This window comes from Cetorhinus maximus, unplaced genomic scaffold, assembly GCF_964194155.1.
Source record: "Cetorhinus maximus unplaced genomic scaffold, sCetMax3.hap1.1 HAP1_SCAFFOLD_901, whole genome shotgun sequence".
Lineage (NCBI taxonomy): Eukaryota > Metazoa > Chordata > Chondrichthyes > Lamniformes > Cetorhinidae > Cetorhinus > Cetorhinus maximus.
In genome coordinates this window covers 24,896-38,863 of record NW_027596843.1, presented here as the reverse complement: position 1 = coordinate 38,863, position 13,968 = coordinate 24,896, and the positions used below count along the sequence as shown (strand labels likewise).

The following is a 13,968-nucleotide window of genomic DNA, read 5'->3' as shown; positions in this document are numbered from 1 at the left end:
CAGCTTAGCTGCTCCTTCACCACACGGAGAATCTTTTGGAAGCGCCTGAAATAACAAACCACCAGAAAGTTTGGCAGCGGCGGGAGTAAAGCCCAAATCACCAGAGAGATCGAAACCTGAACCAGCGGCTGATCCCGCTCGGCCTCACTACCACATTCAGATTAGACACAAACATTGTCTTCACCAACATTGACACTGAATTAGAATATAAAAAATTATGGTCAGGAATTGGCCATTCGGTCCCTCGAGCATTCCCAGCTACTTAATAAGATCATCTGAAAACTTCAATCATCCTCCACTTTGTAACATCCAGAAGTTTAGTTACTGAACAGTCTCCACTCAAAATAAAGAGAGAAATGTCCTGTTAACTGTTTTTTTTTTGCTGATATGAAGTCAGAGAACTAACAAGGATTATGATTGGGTGGTGAAAATGGGAAACTAAACCACATTGACACACACAGAAAATCACAAATATGCACTTTGTTAAGATTTGAAATTGTGCTTATTTTCACATTGTCTTTCAATGTGCAGAAAGTGGAGCTGTGATCAGCTTATAGCTCAGAAGATGTACAGCAAGAATGTACATAACAGGCTGATGCTCACGGTGCCAGTTTGGACTAGGTGAGCTGTATCTAATGATTGAGACCATTTAATTGTCGTTCAATGAGTCTGGTTCCAAATCCTGTGCTAGAAATGATAGGAAAACTCGATAAATTTGCCTATTGTCTTGAATTCAAAGCATCACATGGAAGATAAGAAAGTTCATCTTAACCGTGGTGTTAGGAAACATAAAATGACAGAAAGTTACAGCAACGAAAGAGGCCATTCGGCCATGTGTGCTGCTTCCAAAGAGCAGTGTGATTGGTTGATCTGAATATTCAAAGGTATTCGTCATTTAGGAAGAATGGGCAAAAATGGAAACGAGGCGGGGTCGCACTGTTAATAAGGAACGAGACCGGTACATTAGTGAGAGAGGATCTTAGATTGAAGGATCAAGATGCAGAATCAGTTTGGGTGGAGCTAAGAAACAGCAAGAGGCAGCAAACATTGGCGGGAGTTGTTGATAGGCCGCCAAACTGTAGTGGAGTTTACTTTTACAAACTTCACCAAAGACAAGTGGTCTTTTTGACCAAATGGTCTATGTCGTCTGAAAACGAGTGTCCTCTTCAGCCAATGAGAAGAACCATTGCTGTTCGCTGGAACATGAAATCGATATTTTCCTCCTTTGTGACAGTTCTTAAAGCCTCTCCCTTTGACCGAGCTTTTAGTCATCTGACCGAATATGTGGCTCAGTGTCACACTTTGTGATAAAATGCTCCTGGGGAACGCCTTGTGACGTTTCATTAGGAAAAATGAGCTTTATAAATATAAGTTGCTGTTGTAGTCCATACATAGAAAGAGACAAACTATTCTTGTCTCTTTCATCCTGATATTTTTCACTGTAACATTATAATGTGAACTTGCACCACTAATGTGAATACAGTTTGTGCTCGTAAAAATGTGTTCACCTCCTCAGGGAACTGAACCACATTGACCCACACAGAGGAACACAGACAGGTATACACCGAGACTGACAGAGGCCTAAGGAGAGACAAATGCCAGAGTGAAATCATGTCACCAAATTGGCTCCGTTTTGTTTTCCATTTCCGACTGGAGATTTGCAGAAGGCTGACAAATGAACGGAAACAAGAGAACACGGGTGTGTTTGGATCGCTTTCCCTCGATTCAAACGATAATTCGCTCTGTCTGTGCGACGATTAAACCCAAAATAATTAAAAACGTAGTTGGCAGGATTCGAACCTGCGCGGGGTAACCCCAATGAATTTTTAATCCATCGCCTCAACCACTTGGCCACTACTACAGAAGCCTGTTTCCTCCTACTATTATTTGTATGAAATCATGCAATGGTTACAGCGGAGAAAGCGGTCTTTCTGCCCGTCCTGTCACTGCCATTACCTGATCTTTTCCCTGGAACCCTGAAATTTACACTGTCTCTCCTCGTTCCCCCGATCAAACTGGGAAAGAAAGAGTGAGGATGATCCAACCCGGCCAATTACCGCTCCATCAGTCTCCTCTCCATCATCAGTAAAGTAATGGAAGGGGTCATCAATAGTGCTATCAAGTGGCACTGACTTAGCAATAACCTGTTCACTGATGCGCAGTCTGAGTTCCGTAAGGACCACTCAGCTCCTGACCTCATTGCAGCCTTGGTTCATATACAAACAAAAGAGCTGAACTCCCGAGATGAGGTGACATCAAGTCAGCATTTGATCGAGTGTGGTATCAAGGTGCCCGAACATAACTGGTGTCAATGGGAATCAGGGGGAAACTCTCCGCTTGTTGGTGTCATACCTAGCACAAAGGAAGATGGTTGTGGTTGCTGGAGGTCAGTCATCTTAGCTCCAGGACATCACTGCAGGAGTTCCTTAGGATAGTGTCCTCGGCCCGACCATCTTCAGCAATGAACTTCCATCCATCATAAGGTCAGAAGTGGCGAAGTTAGCTGATGATTGCACAATGTTCAGCACCATACCCGACTCCTCAGATACTGAAGCAGTCCATGTCCAAATGCAGCAAGATCTGGGCAATATCAAGGCTTGGGCTGACAAGTGGCAAGTAACAATTGCACCCCACAAGTGACAGGCAATGACCATCTCCAACACGAGAGAATCCAACCATCGCCTCTTGATGTTCAATGGCATCACCATCACTGAATCCCTCACTATCAACATCCTGGGGGTTCCCATTGATCAGGAACTGAACTGGACTATCCATATAAATACGGTGGCTACAAGAGCAGGTCAGAGGTTAGGAATCGTGCAACGTGTAACTCACCTCCTGACTCCCAAAATCCTGTCTCCCATCTACAAGGCACAAGTTAGGAGTGTAATAGAATACTCCTCACTTGCTTGGATGAGTGCAGCCCCCGCAACACTGAAGAAGCTGGACACCGTCCAGGGCAAAGCAGTCCACTTGGCTGGCACCACATCCACATTCACTCCCTTCACCACCGATGCACAGAAGCAGCAGTGTGCACCGTCTACAAGATGCACTGCAGCAATTCACCAAGGCTACTAAGACATTAGCGTCCAAACCCACTCCCATTCCGAGTTAGAAGGACAAGGGCAGCAGATAGATAGGAACACCATCACCTTCAATTCACTCACCATCCTGACTTGAAAATATATCGCCGTTCCTTCACTGTCACTGGGTCAAAATCCTGGACCTCCCTTCCTAACAGCACAGTGGAAGTACCTACACAACATGGACTGCAGCGGTTCAAGAAGGCAGACCACCTTCCCAAGGGCAATTAGGGATGGACAATAAATGCTGGCCCGGACAGCGAAGCCCACATCATGTGAATGAATAAAAAAACAAGATACAGGTTAGCCTACAAATTATATTGCCTTGAACTTCTGACCAAAGTAAAGCACTGCAAACGTCAGTCCCTGGAGCAAGGATGACGTATTTGCTCAGGTGAGGAACCAGCTGAAGCTTTTAATATTGGTTTTCTTAACATCGATTTCCAAATGGGAATTGTTCAATGGCTTGAAAGCGAAAAAAACAGGGCTAAGGAGAAAGAGAAGGAAATTGTCATTAATTATTAAGCTCTTTGTACAAAACTGACATAGACACGATGGGTGTAAGGGCCTCTTACTGAGCTGTGCCATTTGATGAGGACATTGTTGATCAGTCTGTCTCCAGCATTCCTAATGAGAACAGCCGAATTCCATTTCTTCAAAACAAAGACCCAAAGTGCTCCTGCATGACGTCACCGCTTAACATTCCAGACAGCTCCATTGGGATCTTTACAGCGCAGGGTTTATAGAGGCGAGTGGGATCATATTCGCATCACATATGATGAAGCTGCGGTTTGAAACCTGGCAAGAGCATTATCCTGGCTTGTTTATTCGAGTAAGTGAAAGTTCGATAATTTACGTTTGTTGTAAATATGAAAACGACGGTTGGCATCCTGCTGACTAAAGTTTTCACCATTTGTGATTTTAACCAAGTTAATTATCAATTAATTAGAAGGAAACCGATTCAAATATGTCCGTATTTTCTGATTTCCATTCATTTGTCAGCATTCAGGAAATTTGCTTTCGGAAATGGAACAAACACTGAGCCAAGTTGGTGACAGCCTTGCTTTCTGGGTGTGTGTCTCTCCTTAGGCCTCTGTCACTCTCGGTGTATATCTCTCTGTGTCTGTTCCTCTGCGATTGTCAATGTGGTTCAGTTCCCTGAGGGGGTTAAAACTTATTTTAACGTCGTAAACTTGATTCACATTAGCTCAAGTTAAAATGTCGATGAGAAAACTATCAGCGTCAAAGATAAAGCAGGAGACTGGCCCTTTCTACGTATATCCTATAACAGCAGCAATTTGTATGTATAAAGCGCCTTTAACCTGTTGAAACGTCACAATGCGTTCCCCAGGATCATTATATAACAAAGTGTGACACCGAGCCACATATTCGTTCAGGTGACTAAAAGCTCGGTCAAAGGGGGAGGCTTTAAGAACTGTTTTAAAGGAGGAAAGTATCGATTTCATGTTCCAGCTAACAGCATTGGTTCTAATCATTGGTGAAGAAATCACTTGTGTTCAACCTAAACAGACCATTTGGTCAGAGAAAGTTGTCTCTGGTGAAGGAGATCGGGAATGAAAAAAAAAGGTCAAAAGTTGCCTCCATAATCCAAATGTCAAGCCTTAATGGCAGTTTCCCTGATGTCCAGTGACTCTGGATTGGGGCTTCCATTGGACGAACAGCGAATAGGGTGGAGGGTTTTGGAAATTGAAAGTTTCACATGGACAGCTTGTGGCACTATTTCACCTCACTGTCAATTTCATGTTCCAGCTCACAGCAACTGTTGTTTTCATTGGCTGAAGAAGTCGTTTATCTTGAACCTGAACAGGCAGTTTTGTGGTGAAAGAGATCGGAACTGAAAAATAATAGGCAAAAGCAGCGTAGATAAGCCGAATCGAAACAAACTAGTGCAACTTCCCTGGTGGTCTAGTGGTCAGGATTCGGCGCTCTCACCGCCGTGGCCCGGATTCGATTCCCTGTCAGGGAATGTAGATTTATTGAATTTGTTGAAACGAGTGTTGATTACTCGTTGATTAGAAACGTTTACAAACTCCACCAGAATCAAAGGAGTGAGAGTTTAAGTTTCGCCTCAGATCTGGAAAACATCACATTCTTGAGTGGCAGTGAAGGAAGAGGAGAGGAGAAGGGCTGGTTGCAAAGCACTGACTATAGAAATGTTGGTGTGAGGCAAAATATGGCTGGGAGAAGTAGAAATCTTGCTGCCTCCTGTTTGCACTGGCACAAATATCACTCCTGATGGATCAACCAATCACAACTGCTCTTTGAAAGCAGCACGCCCGGCCCAATGGCCACTTTCTGTGCTGTAACTTTCTATAATTTTATGTTTCCCAACAGCCATTTTCTAACCCACTCGAGCGAGATGCACTTTCTTACCTTGTATTCAGCTCTTTTGAAACCAAAACACGGAGCAAATTCAGTGAGCTTTCTTGTCATTTCCAGCACGAGATTTGTCACGAAACTGATTGAGCGACACATTAATGGTGCCAATCCTTCCCTGGAGCTCACCGCATCCAAAGAGCACTGTTATCATCAGCCTGTTATGCACCTTCTTGCAGTATATCTGCTGAACAATATAAGCTTATCACAGCACTGCTTTCTTCACATTGAAATCCAGTGTGAAAATCAATTAAAAAGCTGAACAACTGGGAGGAGAGTGACTGTGGATAATAGGCACTGTGCACCTTCCTGTAATCAGCATCTGGGAGAATCAGGAAGATGAGATCCAGGTGTCTCTTTACCCACGAGTTTTACCCATTCCCACGAACTGGCTGTGTCTTCATCGAGCAGCTAATTGACCTGGGAGCTGGACGGACAGAGGGAGCTGGCGGCGATACAGGGACAGAAGCAGGAAGAGATGCGACAATAAAGTGCTTTGAATTTGACATGTGTCAGTTGCTTTCCGTGATGAAAGTTTCACAGGAGCCGCAGTGATTGGTTGGTGTTTTTTTTAAAGCAACAAGATTTAGAAGTAAAAAGATAAAACAAATTACTGCAAATCTGAATCAAACACAGGAAATGCTGGAAAAACTCAGCAGCTGGAGGGAGAAACGGGGTCAATGTTTCCAGACCGTACGACTCTTAAACAGATTTTTAAAATATTACATCGCCCAACGTGGGGCTCGAACCCACGACCCTGAGATTAAGAGTCTCGTGCTCTACCAACTGAGCTAGCCAGGAATGTGAAAGACTGCTTCGTATCCCAACATACATGGATAAACCTGTTGCTTTCCACCTGATACCTCAGCTTGGTCTGAATTTTAAAGTGTGGGATGTAATCGGCCTACAAAAGCCCCAAGGTTGCACTGCATTCCTCTCAATCATCAATAACATCATTCACATCTTCCACTTCTTAGCTGCACCTCCTTCCAAATACTGTGATCCATTTTCCTCAGGATTTTCTCCTGCATTTAATATTTACCTGCTTTCCACCCTCATTTTGAAATCAGGTTCATTTCATTATCCAACACAAACTGAATTGCAAACCTGACGGACAAACAATGGTAAACAAGTCACTCGTAACACAAATCCCACGGTGCTCATTTTCAGATTCACAACAGTCAGCTTTTCCATAAAATAAAGGAATTTTACAGTGAAAAGAATTAGAAAGTTTGTGTGACTTTTATTTGTGCCTCACGCACTCGGGTAATCTGTAAATGCTGCTCAGAGGTTTAGTGACCGGGATATATTGTACCTGCATTTTCCTGAGCCTGTGCTCGGTGTATTGGTAGGTGTGGCCCGGGTTGGAGTATCTCTCGTCCCAGGGATGGCCAGTAACCTGTTGACTGAAGCTGCAGTCGCTGCTTTCTGCTGGCAGCGGGTGATTGGACAGTGCGGGGCCGGAATATTTCTGCTTTTCCATGTCTCACTCACTGTGAAGCTGAAGAAGAGAGAATAATCGATGGGTTTGTTTGATTCCAACAATTTCATGAATTTCTGATGGGTTAAATGAAGGTACATAGTGGGTCCAAATCTTTTCTCATTGTATTTGACAGAAAACGTAATTTTAAAAAAGAAGCTGTTTTTGTGGGAGCTCACTGGACAACAAAAGACCTGCCACCGTTTTGGGGATGATATCCTGCAGCCCAAGTACCCAATGACAATCCGGAACTGTGTGACAATGATTGGTGAAGAGGGGGAAAAACAATAAAAATCTTCACCCCCTGGGTGGTCTTGAAAGACCAACCTTTCAGTTAACAGGCTAAACACGCTGACCCATTGCACCACAGACAATTACACAAACCCAACTGACATGGAATCCTAACCAGGGTGTCAGTGAGTCCAATCTTCAGATTGCCGCTACCCAGATAGCTATTGCGCTCTATCAGTTTTACTCTTCCAAAATAAAGGGTGGGACATTCATTCCAGATACATGGAAACAGTCTGATCCCACCCACTGCAGACACATCCATGTCACCGGGAACCAGCTCTCCTACAACCGGTGCCAATTCCCTTCGATCCTTTCATTGTCTTGTCTGATACCAAGCATTCTGATTGTCCCGAAGCCGATATTAGGTTTGAATTCCTGATGTGCAGTAACGAGAATCCTTTCAATGTCTCAAATCAGTTAATTTCACTGATAACATTAGACTCACTGTTCCAGCGTCTTAAAGAAGGGAAAGGTGCCTTGACTTTCTCTGGTCAGTCGGGCAGTTCACCCTTCATTCGCATTGGATTCCATTCCTCAAAAGGGATTTTCACTTCCTTCTTGAGTTCCCTTACTATATCTGGCAGCATCTTTGGTTTGAGAGGCATGATTAACATTTCAGATGCAGTACAATCTGATGAAAGGTTACAGACCTGAAATGAAAACTATGCCTCTCTCCACAGTCACTACCAGATCTGCTGAGAATTCCAGCATTTTCTGTTTTTATTTCAGATAACCAGCATCTGCAGTATTTTTGCTTTACTTTACCTGATCAGCGAAACATATAAGATCCTCGCGGTACTTGACAGGGCGGATTTGGAGAGGATGTTACCTCTTGGGAGCTAATCTAGAACTCAGAATCGCTGTTTAAAAACAAGGGGTCACCCATTTAAAATGGAGATGAGGCGATTTTTTTTCTTTCAGAGGGTCGTGAAACTTTGGAACGCTGTTCCTGAAAAGGCTGTAGAAGCAAAGTTTTTGAATATTTTTAAGGCAGAGGTCGATATATCCTTGGGAAGCAAGGGGGTGATAGGTTATCAGTGATAGGTGGGATACAGATTTCAGGTGACTATCAGGTCAGCCATGATCTTATTAAACGGCGGAGCGGGCTTGAGGGGCCGAATGGCCTACTCCTCCTCCTTTTTCCTATGTAGTGCTAAGAATATGGAACCCATTACCAGTCGATTTCGAGATCCATTACTGAGCTGAAAATGTGTAGGTAAACTCACACTGTAAACAGATTGTTCACCAGTTAAAATTGGAAAGGGATTCACTCTCATCCTATTTACTGACACAGCAACACAGTCTTGCTGGTGGGAGACCATTCAGATACTTCACATGTGCAAAGGGCTTTATTCAGTTTGCCCACATGTTAACACTCCAACTTTAAAAGTTCAAAAAATTTGATCCACAATCAGAGTAGAGATGCTGGAAAGACACGGTTTAAATGTTCCACGTATCGGGGGAAATGTTACTAGCTCACCCCATCTGCTGAGACTACACTGAGTTCAGGTCTAACTGTCGGGGTTTGTTCTGCATCCAGGCGAGAATTGCGGTGGACCCCGGAGCAATTTGGCCACTGCATCATTGATTCAACAATTTTATGTCTTTCCTCTATGGCACTCATCGTATTCTGATTACAGGACAGAGGTTTCTGTTCTACAACGGGATCTTTCAATGGCGGAGTGGCCACCCAGCATTCCCTGCGGGGCAGAATATGCCCTATCTTCACAACAGCCTGCGCAGAGCTGAGTGGTGGGGCATGCGCATTGCGGTCGGATCCATCAGCAAGCGCAGTGCTGGTCTGTGACTGAAGCTGCTCAGAGCGGGTGAGAGAATGTCGAGTGGAGCAAACTAACAGAGTTAGTGGGTGTGTGAGGAGGAATGGAGCCAGCGGAGTGGGAAGAGAGGCTTCATAAAGACAAGGTGCAGGCCGCAGACCCCAAATAACAAGGTACCGGTCTTGTGTTTGCAGAGAACGGGCCGAAAAATTCTGGATTTCTCCCTTCGCCAGGCCCGGGGTAACGTCCGCCATCTTTATAGGGGGCCATGTGCAGCAGGGCGCATGCGCGGTCATCCTGGTCCAGGTAGCAGGAGGAGAGAATATTGTGCATTTCTACCCTGGACTGACAGGGATGGATTTTGGAAACTCCTTTTGCAGGGCGTTAGAAGGGGATGATTTACACACAGCAAACTCAAACCAAGAGAAACGTTTGTTCTTTCTGAATTTCAATCCTGGATTGACCGTGATCGATTTTTTGAATTCCATTTACAGGATGTTAGAAGAGGAGGAACTCAAGGGATACTTGAGGGAGATGAGAAACTGAAACCAAACATCACGACAAAATCTGAAAGTCACTTGATTCACCAGGACCTGAATAGCACCAGCCTTTGAATGTAAGCATTGAGGTCATTTTCAGTTACTGGGTAAAAAATCTCTTCCTCATATTGTGGATCTTACCTAAAATCTTAAATCTCTGTCCCTTAATCCTTTCATAATCAGCTAATGGGAACAGCTTTAATTTAACTACCTTTCATAATCCTGTACACCTCTATCAAATCTCCCCTCAAGCTCCATTACTCCAAGGAGAACAACCTTAGTTTCTTGAATTTAATCTTACAATTAAAATCCCTCGACCCATTCTGATAAATCTCCTCTGCCCCCTCTCAAGGACCCTCACATCCTTCATAATGTGTGGTGATCACTGGTTTGCACAGACCCAGATGTTCTGTGTCTGTGACATCATCACACATCGACAATTACACTGTGACATCATCACACATCAACAATTACACGGTGACATCACCCCGCTCCCCGGGTATTTCCTCAACTGGGAGATTCTGTTGAAGGGTCCTGAGGACTCGAAACGTCAACTGTGCTCTACTCCACCGGTGCTGCCAGACCTGCTGTTCTTAGTCTTTCAGGCAATCTTATCAGAGGGTCAAACTGGGTCTTTGTCAAAATATCTTTACTTTACCCCCACTGCATTGGTCTGCAGTAGTGGCCAGAATATCAAATACATCCACAAAACAGTTCATAAACAACGATACAAATATCTCCAGAAGCTATCAAGTTAAGAGCCTCCACTACACTTTCGATTCCCGAGAACAGACAGTGATACCAGCTTGATATATTCCATTCAACTACACCAAAGGTGAAGGAAAATAGGAAGTGTGGGAAATTGTGAAGAGGACTGTGAGTGATTCAGTGTGAACACACAGGTTAGTAAATGGGGCAGGTAGATGTCAGATTGAATTCAACACAGCCAAATGAACATTTTGTAAGTTACAGTAAAATAAAATATACACCATACAATGAGTACAGCAGCAGGACTGGGACATCCTGTCTCCAAACACATCCCACCCTGTTCACACTGAGAATTCCAGGGTGGAGAACTGGGACATCCTGTCTCCAAACACATCCCACCCTGTTGACACTGAGAATCCAAGGGTGGAGATCTGGGACATCCTGTCTCCAAACACATCCCACCCTATTCACACTGAGAATGCCAGGGTGGAGATCTGGGACATCCTGTCTCCAAACACATCCCACCCTATTCACACTGAGAATCCCAGGGTGGAGAACTGGGACATCCTGTCTCCAAACACATCCCACCCTGTTCACACTGAGAATCCCAGGGTGGAGAATTGGGACATCCTGTCTCCAAACACATCCCACCCTGTTGACACTGAGAATCCAAGGGTGGAGATCTGGGACATCCTGTCTCCAAACACATCCCACCCTATTCACACTGAGAATCCCAGGGTGGAGATCTGGGACATCCTGTCTCCAAACACATCCCACCCTGTTCACACTGAGAATCGCAGTATTTGGGAGGTGACAGCATGTTGAAACAGTGTGGCGAGGAGAGGGAAGTTGGAGGTGGGGCAGTAATTTGCAAGGATGGTGGGGTCAAAGGTTTGTTTTTTGGCAGGGTGGGGTGGTGAGAATGACAGATTTTAAGTAGAGAGGGACAGTACCTGAGAGAAAGAACTGTTAACAATCTCAGTGAACATGGGGAAGTTGGGTGATCAGCAGTTTAGTGGGAATAGGGTCAATGGAGCAGGAGGTGGTTCTCATGGACAAGATGAACACTGAGAGAGCAGGAGGGGAGATGGGAGAGAAACTAAAGGAAGATGTGGGTTCAGGGCTCAGACAGTTTAGAGACTTGAGAGGAACTTTAGAGACAGTTTGTCCCGGTGGGTTAGTGGAAGGGAGGGAAGCAGCAGAGGCAGCAGATCGGATTGTCTCAATGTCAGTGACAAAGAAGCTCCATAAGCCCCTTACACTTGCTGTTGGAGATGAGGATGGAGGAGAGCGGGGAGTGGGGGAGAACTTCAAAAGGAACTAACTTGTTTTGGAGATAATACAAAGATTCGACAAACTGTGTGTTGAGCACAAAGCTGATTCATTTGACTTTTGTCCAAAATATGAACCCCTATAACTGGACTGGAGTTTATTAACATCAGCAGAAACAGACCCCAATGAACATGGCTCAGTCCTGGATGTGATTAACAACAAAATCCAATCACTGTAATTACTTGCGAACTCGCTGGTGTCTCAGCAGGGCAGATGACTGAGTGAATCCCTTGCCACACTTGGAGCAGGTGAATGGTCTCTCCGCAGTGTGAATACGCTCATGCCTCAGCAGATTGGATGATTGAGTAAATCTCTTTCCACACTCAGAGCAGGTGAACGGCCTCTCCCCAGTGTGAGTGCGCCGGTGTACAGTGAGTTCAGATGATGTTTTGAACCCAGTACCACAGTGAGAGCACCAGTACGGTCTCTCGTCAGTGTGAATATGTGGATGACGAATCAGGTTCCCAGAACTTTTAAAGCCCTTCCCGCAGTCTGGGCATTTATAAGGTCTCGCAACAGTGTGAACTCGCTGGTGTATCAGCAGCTGGGTTGAATCAGTAAATCCCTTCCCACACTCGGAGCAGGTGAACGGCCTCTCCCAAGTGTTACTGTGCTGATGAGCTTCCAGCTCACACGGGTAACGGAATCCCTTCCCACACTCTCCACATTTCCACGGTTTCTCCCCAGTGTGACTCTGCTTGTGTCTTGAAAGGCTAGATGGTTGACTGAAGCCTCGTCCACACACGGAACACGCGTATGGTTTCTCCCCAGTGTGACCGGTGCTTTTTCCTTTCATGTTCAAAATCCAGTGATACTCAGGTTACAATAAATTGGGTGACTCCATCAGATCCTGATGTAATGTTTGGTTTCGGTTTCCCGGCTGCAAATCCTCCCCTTCTAATGCCCTGTGAAATTGATTTAAAACAGAAAAAATTGAGTGAGAGAGAACCCACAAAAACACAAAGGCAGGTTGTGAAATTGAGCTGAATGAATCTGGGAATTTGTGGGGCTGGCACTAGGAATAAGTGACCATGAAAACTGCTGGATTGTCATAAAAACCCAACTGGTTCACTCGTGTCCTTCAGGGAAGGGCTTGAGGGAATAATGGTCAAATAATATGGAATTAATACAGGAATCTTTTGTTGAAGGTTACTCTGGGTAAATTCACAGTGAAACATAATTTAACAGAGGTCAAAACTAGTTCGTAAAAGTAGCGAGGTTAAATCCCCTCACAACAAAGGTGAGTTTACTGATGAGAAATACACACACCTAAAAAAATGGGATTTCATGGTTCTTGCTATGACACTGACACAAGCTAAAATACTGGCTCTGATAATTAAAACCCCAAAACAGAGAAATGAAATACTCAGCCCCAATTTTCATTATCTCAATACCTTGACTCAGCAACATTGACCAACAAGACTTTTACGGGAAGTCCAGTTTTCAGGAATTATTTCAAAATAACATTTCCTAGAAATTGAATGGGCACCCTCATTATAATAGGTGGTCCTTTCACCAAATATAGAATACTAATTAGAGGTGGTCTGTTAGTGATCAAATGGGCATCTTATACCATTAACTATACAACCCCAAAATTCATTATAAATATCTCAACCCAAACTTGAATCTTTAGATTTGTCAGGGGGATTCATCAGGTTCTCGTCGATTGACTTCAGAACTGTTCTGAACGGAGTGAATCTCACATTCTGGAGGTTAAGGAAATATTACTTTCATATTTGATGGATATCCTTACTGACTGTAGAATTCTTATATCCGTAACAAGGAAAGTTTAAACTTTGGATTCTCATATAGAGATCAGAACGAGTTATCTTTTCGGGATTTATTTAGCTTTGCAAATTATACTCTTTATATACTCACAAGATCGCATGTTTTCTTATAATAACAGCCGTTTCATCAATGACCTTCCTTCCATCATAAGGTCAGAAGTGGGGATGTTCGCTGATGATTGCACAATGTTCAGCACCATTCGTAACTCCTCAGATACTGAAGCAGCCCATGTCCAAATGCAACAAGACCTGGGCAATATCCAGGCTTGGGCTGACAAGTGGCAAGTTACATTTGCACCACACAAGTGTCAGGCAATGACCATCTCCAACTCGAGAGAATCCAACCATCGCTTGACATTCAACGGCATTACCATCACTGAATCCCCGACTATCAACATCCTGGGGGTTACCATTGACCAGAAACTGAACTGGACTAGCCATATAAATACTGTGGCTACAAGAGCAGATCAGAGGCTAGGAATCACGCGATGAGCAACTCACCTCCTGACTCCCCAAAGCCTGTCCACCATCCTCAAGGTACAAGTCAGGAGTGTGTTGGAATATTCTCCACTT

The 13,968-nt window shown here is 44.3% G+C and overlaps 3 non-coding genes across 3 annotated transcripts; 1 reads left to right on the top strand and 2 right to left on the bottom strand.

Moving 5' to 3' along the window:
* Window positions 1-1,779: 1,779 nt before the first annotated feature.
* trnaf-aaa (transfer RNA phenylalanine (anticodon AAA)) lies at window positions 1,780-1,861 on the bottom strand. Its single transcript has one exon. It is a non-coding gene; the product is annotated as a tRNA-Phe (tRNA).
* Window positions 1,862-4,998: 3,137 nt separating this feature from the next.
* trnae-cuc (transfer RNA glutamic acid (anticodon CUC)) lies at window positions 4,999-5,070 on the top strand. Its single transcript has one exon. It is a non-coding gene; the product is annotated as a tRNA-Glu (tRNA).
* A 1,138-nt stretch (window positions 5,071-6,208) lies between these two features.
* On the bottom strand, window positions 6,209-6,281 carry trnak-cuu (transfer RNA lysine (anticodon CUU)). The gene has a single exon. It is a non-coding gene; the product is annotated as a tRNA-Lys (tRNA).
* Window positions 6,282-13,968: the final 7,687 nt, after the last annotated feature.